Consider the following 13,763-nt stretch of genomic DNA (forward strand, 5'->3'; position numbering starts at 1 on the left):
TGGACATGTGGCATTATTATGGCATGAACATCCTAAAAAGAAATTATATTGAAATTTGTGCAGCCCATAAAAATTTTATGGGGGTTTTGTTCCCCTAAACCCCCCCAAACTTTTATGTGCGTTCCAATTAAATTAATTTTGTAGTACCATTAGTTAAACACAATATTTTTAAAACTTTTTTGCCTCTTAGTACTTTTTTGATAAACCAGCTTTAATCCAGATGCGGCATCTTTTTTAATATGTTTACATAAAAATTTTATGGGGGTTTTGTGCCTTTAAACCCTCCAAATGTTTGTGTACGTTCCAATTAAACTATTATTGCTGTACCATTAGTTAATCACAGTGTTTTTAAAACTTTTTTGCCTCTTAGTATTTTTCAGATAAGGCACCTTTTATCGAGATGTGGCTTCTTTTTTAATATGGTTCAAAGTATACCTCAATTTGTAATTTATAAATAAATTTTCATATTATTACCAAGTCTCTAAAATCGTACTTAACAGTACACAAATATGTGGTGGATTTGACAAAATATTCAAAATATCTCAAAAAAAACTAACTTTTCGAAAAAGTACTAAGAAACAAAAAAGGTTTAAAAACATTGTGTTTAACTATTTGTGCCACAATAATAATTTAATTGAAACGTACACAAAAGTTTGGGGGGGTTTAAGGGAACAAAACCCCCATAAAATTTTTATGGGGTACACAAATTTCACTATAATTTTTTTTTGAGATGTTCCTATCATAAGAATGTCACATGTCCGTTTTCAATAAGAAACCTCAAACAATGTTCGATCTATTGAAAAAAATCGATTTTTATTTTGTAACTTCAAAGGGCTGTAACTTTTTTTAGGTGCACATTTGTACTAAGGTAAGTTAGGTTCAATCGAACTATTTTTGATCCCAGAATATGTGATTTAATTTATGACCTGTATTTTTGTTACACCCTGTATAATTGATTCCTGCTGAGTGGCAATTGGTCTGAATGTAAAAAATCTGAATTAAAGTTTTATAAGGTTGAATTAGTCAAGTCTAAAATTTCTTGGTCGGTAGAAGATTGGTCCCGAGTAATTTTTTTTTGTCGACTCAAAATTCGACGAATTATGTCTTGATTATTATCGCAAACGGGTTAATGGCACTAAGGATGAAGCTTTCCACAAGAAATTTTTGAAAGAGACCTTAAAATTTCCTAAAGGAGTGATGATTTGCAGTTGTATTGCAGTTTTAGGGTTAGGATATTTTAAATTTATTCAGAGTAGCATAAATGTTGGGAAGTATCAACACATACTTCAAAACAGATTACTACCTTTTTTAGTAGGACTGAGCGACCTGTCATACAATCAGAACCACAAGATCTGGCTTGAAAACCATAATATAAACGTCTTTTCGTAGCCTTCGAACTTCTATCTACGTATAATAGGCCTGGTCTAAATGGAATTTAAATAGTAGAGTGTGGCATAAATTGAAGACACTACCAAACAACCCACCAAAATATAACAGATTTTGAATTAATTGTCGGAGAATAATGTAGATCCCTATCGAATCAATATCCAATCAAATTTGACCGGTCATAAAGTAAAAGGACACTACTAGTCCATTTGAAAATAAATATTCGTTCTACGTCCCAGTATTAAGTTGTAAATAAAAAAATATTATTAATTAGTTCTGCTGAAGTAAAAGTAAAAAATATACTGACTGATTGTAACAATTAAAAATCCTTTAAAAATTTTTCGAAGTTAATTATTGATATAAATTAAAATAATTATTGTACAAAATGAACAAGTTTAAGTAATTTTATTTATTAAAAGTGGCATTAACCTCTTGAACCTAACTTCAGCCCGTGAGTAATGACCCGCGTGTAACTTCAGCCCGTGAGTAATGAACTATTACTCACGGGTAAAGTAATGGGTGCTATTATCTATTCAAAAATCGTGAGTAATGAGCATATTATTAAACGGTCGTAGAAAAAATATGTTTATACCTTGTTTAGCTATTATGAATTTTGACGTTTATCATTTTTAATGACAGTGACATTAGCGTATTTGCTGTGTTTATTGGAATTTATTTATAACTTATATTGCGTTTTATGTTTATTTTATAAAGTTATATTGTGTTAAATATATTATAAACTATTATAATAGTTTTATTATTATATTATATATAGTTAAATATAAATGTACCTACAGTATACCTTATTGTATAAATACGCCCACCGATAATAGCAATTTCCTATTTATTAGGTAACATTGACAGTAGGTATTTGTGCTTATAATTTTTCGGAAACGAATATAACTTGAATTGACTATTTCTTGCAGTATTTTTTACAATACATAAGAAAGCATTCGCTAATAGTAAGCAACCAATTATTCAGCCGTGTACTACTGGTAAACAAATTATTTATTTTTGTAAATGATAATTTTAATCTCGAATAGTTAATAATAATTATATTTTTTACTAATTCAAATAACAAAAGTCGAAGAAACAGTATAGTATTCTACTCGCATGTAATGGCTATTACTTACTCTGATGAATTACGACACTCGCCTACGGCTCGTGTCGCAAACTTCATCATCGTGAGTAATAGCCATCATTACATGCTCGTTGAATAATATACTGTTATTTTATGTTATTGATAGAACCTATCGTATTAGTTATTATCTAATTGCACAGTACTAAAAAAACATTAATAGAAAAAATCAACAAACTGTCAACTATCTGAATTATACATGTATTTTGATTTGTCCCAACATATACTTGTTAGGGCACATAGTGTAACCATTTGTAAATAAGTATTGAACAAGCAAACAAAAATTTAATACGTTTACCTTAAACATTTTTAAATCACGTATTAAATACTTGTATACCTACCTACTTTTATTTACTTTTTCACAAATATCAAGCAAAGTTACTTTACGTAATAGGGATATGTTAGATAAAAAGTATCAGCAATGTAGAAAAATAAAGCTATATTAGACAGGTTGAAATAACTACTAAGGTAAGGTTGAAAAGAAGTCTACCAGCATATTCTTTATATTTTTTTATTTTTAAAAGAAGGCTAAATCAAATTTATTTTCAAACCGATCTAATTTGTTCTCTTATACTATATGAAATTTCCATATATTATATGAAAAATACTACATCCATGATAATATTATTTTAACAGATTCCAAATTTTTTATAAAAACTTCGTGTTTATTATATCAGTCAGTAGTAACTAGTAGTAACTTATATGACACTTGGCGTTTCTTGTGACAGATCACTAAAATTTTAAATAGTAGAAATACTGAAACACTGTTTTAATACAATGTATTTTTGTTTTCATATTTTAATGTATGTCCTTCTCTCTCCTGTCGTTGAGTATTATTTTATAAAGAGATTATCATTATATTATTATTCATTATTTTTTTATATGGTTTGGTTATATATCAGTGCAAAAATAAAATATTTAAATTTGCAATATATTGCTTATAGTAAAGGTGATGTTGACCCTGCCCCACAGCTCCATCCCCTCAACTAGGCCACTAAGACAAAAAGCAACCCACTTCGTTACTACCAACAAAAAGTAAGATTGTTTAAAAAAACAAACCAAATCAGTACATTGTCATGGATTTTTCATGAGCTACCTTTCATATATTCTTTTACAACCTTCAAATACAGATCTCTATAAAATTTTTTGATTTTTTCCCATATAGACTGGTTTAAAATACAGAAAGACTAAAAAACTGTTGGACTTAAAAATTATTTTTGATTTTATTGTTCTTCGCTTTGTTCTCCTGTTTTGTTCCTTTAAATTATTTACTAACAGATTTTTAATAATCAAAAAAATTAATAATTTTTTTGGTTATATTTCAGTAAGTATAATTATTAAAAAATCTTAATGTATTTCCAATTTTAATAAAATATTTAAATTCGCAATATATTTAATCATGGATAATAATTTATATATTTATACAGCAAGCTAATCATACAACGAAATTAATTGCCTCAAAAAACCTTGTGTATATTTGTTGTATTCAATAACTAATATTTTTTAAAAATCTCTCAACTCTGCCCCCATAGCTTCAGTCCCTCCCCACTATTAGGAAAGAAAGCAACCCCTTTCCTTACTATCAACAAAATGCAACAACAAAAAGTACAGCAATTCAAAAAAGCCTATAATCCTAGCTTTAACATTAGGTGCTTCAAATATTTTTAAGCTGAGCAAAAGCAAAGTTATAAGCAAAATGTTGATAAAAAAAGCTGATATAAAATTTAAAAAATCGATCATTTGTTATTTTAATAACAAATTTGCAATATCTCGGCTTTTAATCGACCGATTTTATTTTTTCAAAATTTGTTTGGTTTGTTTTTTTTTTACGGAAACCAAACATGATTTAAACAAGGGGTATATCGTTATTATTTAATTAATTATAATTATTTCAACTATTTAATTGTTAATAGCCCATTCCTGCCGAAAATTTCGAATTATCATAATGCATATTCAGATTCAGCTGGTCAAAATACATAAAAATCAGTTGTAAAATCTAATGGACCTCAATCGGCCAAAAAACCCCCTTTTCCCTAGATTATTTTGTTCTACTCTTCAGTTTCGTTAGATATTATTTACTAGCAGATTTAGTAATTAAAAAATAAATATTTTGTTTATATTTTAGTAGGTATAATTATTACAAAATCTTAATGCACCTCAAACATTAATAAAATATTTACATTCGCAAGATATTCCTTATATTAAAGGTGAATAATTTATATATACAGCAACTTATTCAAAAAATGAACTTAATTAATTTTATATTGCCTTATAAAACCTTGTGTATACTTGTTGTATTCAATTGCTAAATTTTTTTAAAAATCTCTCAACTCTGCCCCCACAGCTTCATTCCCTACCCGCCACTAAGACAAAAAGCAACCCCCTTCCCCACTATCAACAAAACGCAACAACAAAAAGCACACCAATAATTCAAAAAATCACGCCGCAAGCTCGGAAAACTAAGATCGCGAAGACACCGAAAGCGCTGCAGGATCGGCAGAAAAGCACGAAGCTTGGAAACTCACTGGCTGGCAGCCGAAAAACAGCTACACGGCCACGGAGGAAAGGCTCAAAGCTTGCCAATTGGCATGCGCGGCCTTCACACAAATCTAATCTATAACATCACATCATGTTCTTTGCACAATTCAATATAGGAACGGATGGACAGGTGCTAGGATGGATTGGGTGATGAGAGATTTCGGTATGGCGGTGCTGCTAATTCGCTCAGAAGCAACAAGCGGCTTGCGACTATTAAAAATGATGGGTTTTATCAGGAAAAATCAGTAAAGTCTGTTACGTAATCTATTTTTAATGTAAGATAAGTATTAAAAAAAAGATTGAAAAAAAAGCTGAAAATTTCTGTCTAGCTTGGCATATGAGTTTGATATAACGATATCATTTAGGAAGTTGACATTCCTGGTCAAAATAAATCCAGAAACTTGGAAGTTGTATGTTTCTTTTTTGTCAGCGTATGGTCATTTTAATTGCGACGAAGTAAACAATAATATTAAATAAACCTTTACTCATTATAGTAAAACGGTTCTTTTAATGTTCTTAAATGATCGCGTCACAATAGAAACAAAATTTTGACATTTTGCAAAAAATATACTTTCTCTTATTTACTAGCAATAGATTTTTTTAAATTACGATAAGTTTCAGATTTATTCTGATAAATTCAGATCACGGCTCATTGGTGTTTTTAAATCGTGTCAGTATGACACTCGAAAATAATGCAAAAGTGACATTTCATGAAGATTGTCGGACTGGAGAATATAAGTACATACTAGAAGATCAGAGTTAGGCAGAAAAAGGTGCAGAAATCAGCGTCTAAACATTTTTTAAAGATTTTTGCAGTACTGAACTGCTCTTTAGCGTCAAATGTTGCCGATAGTCGTCCATTAGAAGCTCGAGGAACTCATATTTCTGAACGAACTGTAAGAAGATAATGAAAGTGGTTTGTTCTCAAGCCAGAAGCATGCCCTAAATTACCAGCAGCTCATCGAGTTAACAGGATGAGATTTTTGAGATGGTTAACAAGATGTGTCCTGTTTTTGCTTACGATCTCCATATGGACGCGAACATGTATAGCGGAGATCCGGAGAATGATTTGTACCTTGCTGAATTTCAGCCAAAACACCCTTTGGTGGCAAAGGTGTTATTTTATGGGCAGGTATTTCTTTCAACGGATGCACCGAATTAATTTTCATCGAACATCGAACTTTAACAGTAGACAGATACATACGAGATTGTCAAGAGGACAATGTTGTTCCCTATGTCCTTTTGCTGAGGATAATTTCTTATTTATGTAGGATAATGCGCATCCACACACTGCACAAATCGTCATGGTCTACCTAAATATTGTCAGAATTCCAGTTTTGTATTGGCCCGCTTGAAGTCCTGACATGAGTCCCTTAGAACATTTTCGGACAACGAAAGCGCTGCAGGATTCGGCAGGAAAGGCTCAAAGCTCGCCAATTGGCATGCGCGGCCTTCACAGAAATCTAATCTATAACATCACATCATGTTCTTTGCACAATTCAATATAGGAACGGATGGATAGGTGCTAGGATGGATTGGGTGTTGACAGATTTCGGTATGGCGGTGGTGCTAATTCGCTCAGATGCAACAAGCTGCTCGCGACTATTAAAAATAATGATGGTTTTTATCAGGAAAATCTGCTGTTACGTAATATTTTTTTAAAGATAGTAACAAAAGTATTAAAAAAATATTGAAAGATAAACGCTCAACTTCTCATTCTAGCTTGATATATTAGTTTGATATTATGACAATAACATTTATGGTAGGGGAGCAAAGTATGCTAAATGTGCAGTCACTCGAGCGCTTTGGGGACCTATTGGGTTGTGATTATTAGGTCCTACAACCTAAAAAAGTTAAGTAAAATTTTCCATTTTAGACGGCGCTTTCCATTTTTTAATTTAATTTTCCATTTCCAACAATCGTTGTTTCCGATTATAGCCCCATCTATCCATAATTCGAAAAAATGTTTCAAATAAAAGTTGCTTATTTTTACTCAAAGAATCCAAATCTGCAATAAAAAATGGGGGCTCCCATTTAAGATTTAAAAAGTAACCCCCACCCCACCTCCGTGGGGGTCATGTTTGGTACCATTCGATAGATTTTTCAAAAATATTGAATAAGTGTATTTTGCAGTTTTTAAATCTGATGTTTATTTTGCGAAATATCGCGGGATTTGTATTTAAAATTTTAAATTTACCCCCCACCCCTCTCCGTGGGGGGTCATGTTTGGTATCTTTCGATAGATTTTTTAAAAATATTGAACACGTAGTTTCTAGTTTTTCGATCTGACGTTCATTTCGCGAAATATTCGCTTTTTTTTGTGTGAAACTTTTTGACTAACTCATTTCCGTACGATCCGCTCAAATCGTCAGATTTTTCAAATATACACTCTTTTGCACATACTTCTTACCTTATCTTAATCTGACAATTTCGAGTATTTTTAAGGATAGATTGTTTTTCGGGCTCCCCTTAACGAACTTCCCTGTGTTAATAGCCAATATATCGTAGAGGTACATCTGCAGGGTACCACGTTTCTCCCCATAGGATAATGTGACGCGCTCGAGTAACTGCAAAAATTCTTGCTAGAACTGCTCTACCATTAGGAAGTTACACTCCTGGTCAAAAAAATCTGTACATTTGTATTTTGTATGTTTTTTAATCTTTCTTTTGTAGGTATACTGGTTTTAATACGGAGGAAGTAAACATTAATAATAAAAAACTGTCAATATCGTTGAATGGAGAATGGGAACATGTACTTCTCCTGCTCCCATTCAGGGAGGAAGAAGAGATTCAGCAACTTATTGCAAGTATGCCTACAGTTTATTCGCATAAGCTGTGTACTGAATGTAAACATTAGTTGACAGCGATGTCGTTGTCAGCAACGAAATAGATGACTATTTGGTTCAGGTTTTGGATGTTTTAGGAAGATTTAGAATTCATGACGAGACGGTTATTTCAAACATATGAAGAGAGGGGCCATTCTGTAAATAGAAACAAAACGCAATACTTATGCATCGGCACTGAAGTAGAAGATCTAATAGTTAACGAACAAGAAACAATCAAGGACTGTGAGGAATATTTATATTTGGGAACAACCATCAACAAGAGTGGACGCACCGAAAAACAGATAGAGCAAAGGATCGTGAAAGGAAAAAGGGTGATTGGATGCCTAAACCCGATGCTATGGTCAAAAGAACTATCTAATCAAAGAAAACATCTTATCTTTAACTCCATCTTTAAAAGTATAGTGCTCTACGGATGCAAAACATGGCAACTTACTAAATCCCTGGAACGACACCTACTTGCATTAGAAATGAACTTCTGGAGAAAATCGGCTAGAAAATCAAGGCTTGAAAGAATACAAAATGACCAAATCAGAAATATAATGGGAGTCAAGTCAACCATCATGGACGAAATTCAAAGGAGACAACTGATCTGGTATGGCCATGTAGAAAGAATGGACGACGACAGACTGCCAAAACAAATTCTAAAATGGACGCCAAGGGAAAGAGGGAAGAGAGGAAGGCCAAAACAATCCTGGCTAGGCGGAATTTAGAAGGCAATGTCGGAAAGGAATCTTCACCATGGCGAATGGAACGACCGACGAAGCTGAAAACTGGGAACCGGAAGGCGAAGAACGATAGAAAAACCCGGAATAATAATAAGTTTTGAATGTTTTTGATAACAGTTATAGTTACTTGTATAATCGCGTAAATTATTCATTAATTTAATTAATAGGATTATTTTTTCATTATCTATGTATTCAGTGATTACACTAATTTATATACTATACAATAAAAACTAATAATCGAGAAAAGAGGAAAACTAATAAAGTGAATTTAATAATATACTGTTACTATGGAATGAGTAGATAAATTTTGAACACTTTAACAACTAAAATCGTTGTTTACACATGCACTGCGTGTCTCATTGGAATATAGCATAGGCGTATTGAAATCCTTCAAAGATATAGGGAATGATACTAAATCTAAAGAACAGCCAACTGCGGGCAATTAAAATTTTATTTTTTCTTTTGTTTAATTTTTCGAACAATGTTATTTTTTGTGTTACTTATTACCGAGCTTATTACATTCTTAAGGGTTACTTATTTTTCCCATTATCACTATTTTAGTATTTTAAATAAACGACTTCTATTATTAATGTTTATTTCTGCCCCGTTTAAACCAGTTAAGGGAAAGGCGCAAAATGTCGCCTGTCAAAATTTTCAATGTGTTTTAAATGTATTTATTTTTTTCGAATCCTGAAAAAAACTGATAAAAAAATTTAAAAGCAGAATGAAAGATTACGTTATTATCGAGGACTGAAAGTCCCTTAGAATAAATAAAAAGTTTTTTTGAATGAAATATTAGCAATTTAAAATCACATTAAATTTTCTCTTTTATTTTCACCCCTGTGAGTGGCCGTGGAGTAACGGCATAATCGCTGGCCTCATACGCCAGTGCACGTGGGTTCGAGCCCTGCCAAAGACAAACCATTTTCATTTTCAATAATGACACGAGCCGTCTCACCGTGCCTCGGAGAGCACGTAAAGCCGTCGGTCCCCCTTGGCTAGTGTACATCGACACTAGTTACTTAAAACCATGATACAATTATACGGAGATATGACATCAGCTCGCACTAAACTCGTACATCTCGCGCATGACGTCGCCTTGTGCTAAATTTTCAAAATAGCTCATGCTTGCGGATGGAACGAACTGCAGGAATTCAAATATAATTTAGTAGATGTTTTATTTACTAGGTTAATTTAAGCTTAAGTATGTGAAATAATATATTGTGCAACCATTGTAATATAACACCTATACCAAATATTCAGAAAATTCTACAAAAGCATAAAAGAAAGCACAGAGAACTAGTAACTGAAAATCAAAAAATTATAATGAGATGAAAAGAATATTTTGAAGAAAATCTAAAGACAAACAATGAATGCTCAAAACGAGATTATAGGCAAATTACATTGTTAAATGTAATATACAACAATCTTTCTGGTATAAGTTAAAATAAATTATTAGAATACTCCGAAAATATAATTGATTATCAAAATGGATTCGGAACAAATAACCACTACAGATAATATATTCATACTAAGAAGCATGATACTATAAATAACAAGATAATATATTGCACATCCGGAAGTCGTGACGTAACTGGAGACCGGCAAGTTCGTAATGGTTCGTAATCATTCGTAATGTCCGATTACTTTGAATTGTTCGCGGTTGTATTTTATATTTTTTCTTTGGCAGTTATTTTGACTGGAATCTCGACACTAAATTTTTTTCGAATACATTGAAGTTTAATGTTATTTTGATAATTGAATAATTTCATCACATAATGCATACAAATCCCATTTAACTATAACAAGAATTCAAATTCAACTTCCGGTCTCCAGTTACGTCATCAATGCGCGAACTCGGATGTATTTGCGCTACGGGAAAATACTATCTCTTTGTTTATAGTATCATGCTAAGAAGGATACCAGAAAAAGCTTATGAATACGACATAGAACTATTAATATATGTAGACTTTAAACAAGCTTTTAATAGTGTGAAAAGAAACAAAATGCTGGTAGACCTTTCTTATGTATATCTAAGAAATATCAGGCTCATAAAAACGACATTGCAGGGTTCAAAAGTCGCAGTCAGAGTAGATGGAGAACTGACTCCCCTGTTTGACATCAACATGGGAGTGACATGGGGAGACGCTCTATCAATCAAGTTCTTGAGGCAGTCATCAGAAAAACCCGATGCAAGAGGAAGAGGGCATATGGAGAATCAGGAGAAACGACGAGGTTAATCAAGTTAATCAAGTGAATGAAGGCTGCGGTATTGTTAATTTGTGAAAAGTTAAAAGACAGTCAGTAGAAGAAGAATTTCCTAGCTGAGAAACTTAAGAGAGTGGTATAGTTGCAGCTCAGTAGATATTTTCAGAGCAGCCGCCAATAAGGTACAAATAGCTGTGATGATAGCCAACCTCCGATAGGAGAAGGAATTACAAGAAGAAGAAAGAGAGTCATGGATGGGACATGTTCAGAGAAAAGACAATGCAAAAACAACGAAGAAAATATTACGATGAAACCCAATAGGAAGGCGAAAAAACGAAAGACCCAGAATGAGATAATTAGATGACGACATGAAAACCATGAACATAAGACAATGGAGAAGAAGGGCAAAAGAGAGATCTGAATGAAGGCAGATAGCCAGACAGGCAAAGACCTATTCAGGGTTATGAAAGCAAAATAAGAATTAATTAAAATGTACAGTTTACAAAGAATTCAACAATAGAACTACTTTCATTCTGAAGATTGTACCATATTATATTGTTAGTAGTGATCACTAGGTCAGTAGATTCTGGGTAAAATAAAAGAATCAATTTAAAACTTTTCCAAAAATGCTATCTTTTCTTGAAGCCCAAGTATTATTTTGTCCCGATTATCTTCTTCAGTATTAACCCTAAAAAAATCATCAGAGTTGAAGTACAGTCGGAAAAATGAAAGAATACCCATGAATGAACATATAAAACACGCTGTATTTTCCTGTGACAGTGTCACACAAAAAAATTGCCAGCGCAAGTACATGTAATAATTATTGTTACATATTATGTACTTGCACTGGACAATTTTCTTTGTGACACGGTGACAGGAAAATACAGCGTGTTTTATATGTTCGTTCATGGGTATTATTTCATTTTTCCTACTGTGTATACTATAGAACCATATATTCTAGATATCAAAGAACGCAGACTAGTTAGGATCGAATATAATATGTGCTAGTTAGATATTTTCAATCAACTAAAAACTAACCCAACACTTCGAAGAGTAGGTAATTCTTCCAAAACAGCATGTCATCAGAACTATTTCTATTACTATTGCAAGGTTCGGCCCTACAAAAACAAATATTTAGTAAATTAAATGATTATTAGATATTATTATTTATCACTTTAATGTAATAAATATCACCTACCTATTTAATAGATCATCCACAAGTCTTTTTTGTTGCCGTTTGTGTTGGCGGGTCGTTCTATCAGCAGAATTCGCTTTCGGTTTTTGTTTATTTGTTGTAGTAGGTAAGTTTATTGACGGAACAGCGTCTTTTTTAAAAGGACGATGTTTTGCTGGTGTATACCCCAGCAATTCATGCTTTAAATTACGTTCATAATCACTTTCAATAAAGTGCTTAGAGCAAACACGAGCAAACTTAACATTAGAACTGTCCTCACGATTACACAAATGTTTCCTTGTCTTGCATTTCCTTGTCTTTCGGAAAGCTATAAAATGCTGTACCAGGTACAAAACTCTTGCACATATTGTCAACAGCAGAACCATATACTGCACACCTCATATTTCGAAAAATTTAAAGCCTTTAACACTCTTAAAAAATATTATTTTACTGAAAATATTGGCTACGAACCGTAACATGCATAAACACAGAAATACAATATGGCGAGATCTATCACAAGCTGACGTAGCCATAACCACGCCCACACATGCGTCGAATCTTATCTCCGTATATTTGTATCATGACTTAAAACAGGGTTAAAGATGTAAATGGTGCCGGAACTGTCCGAAAGGATCTCCCCGGCAGCATATACGTAAACTGCAGACGCACAAGGCATGGGCGAACGATTCGGCTTTTTCCGATTAGCGGGTAGTAGAGTCGTAGAGTGCAGACGTACTTAGCCTTTATACGTCTGATGTTTACTACATTTCTGTAAAGAAAAAATCAATAATAATTTCAGGAAAGTCATTACTTATTACTTTTTTGATTTTAAAATAACTTTTTTCGTATTGTCACTTTTTTCGTGCTACATGATGGTGTTTTTAATGTTATTATCTTTAACAGTTCCAGTGACTGAAATATACATAATACGTTGTTGCGTTGACAATTTCGGTCATTTTTAAGCTGTTTAAACCCTTAGAATCATGTAAATATACTATATAAAATGACCGATGTGAAATTAGCAGATAAAGTTAGCAGAAAGTTTTGCCTATTTTAGAACAGTAAATATGACAATAGTAAAAACAACAATAAACATATTATAAACTCTTTTTCGTATCACAGTCAAGATTTAAGCAGTATTTGAAACCAAACTTATATGTATGTATATTTTTGTACGCCTATAATAACTATTGACTATTACTGGTAAAAACGGCGGCATAAGATTCAAGACTTCTCTTTAACCGCCGGATATAAAATTTGCGTTCCATTATCACTACAATTGCCGCAAAATTACACTAACCTCTACTTCTTCTTTGGAATGTAGTTTTATTCTAAAACTACTTTGGTTTATAATGCTATATTCATAACCTTCTGGAATACATTCCATTGTTTATACTTATCACTCTTATAAAAATGTCACACCACTTAATACCAAAACAACTTGTAGCTATATACTGTTAATTGCATACGTAGAAGACGCATTCACGTCTCCAGTTTACGCGCGGGCGGAGAGCAACTACGCCGATCCTTGCCGAACTTCTACGAAATATTTGGCTATGCCTTGTGCGTCTGCAGTTTACATATGCTCCCCGGTAAAAATGCCATACGATATTATTATTTACCCCTGTAACTTAAAATAAACATTATACAAGTTTTCTTGGACTTTCGGCCCTCAGACCCTCGTTCATTCTGTGTTTAAATTTTTCAAAAATATTTATTAGTTTCCCTTTGATTCGAAAAAAATTAAT

The sequence above is a fragment of the Diabrotica virgifera genome, chromosome 1, assembly GCF_917563875.1.
Source record: "Diabrotica virgifera virgifera chromosome 1, PGI_DIABVI_V3a".
Classification (NCBI taxonomy): domain Eukaryota; kingdom Metazoa; phylum Arthropoda; class Insecta; order Coleoptera; family Chrysomelidae; genus Diabrotica; species Diabrotica virgifera.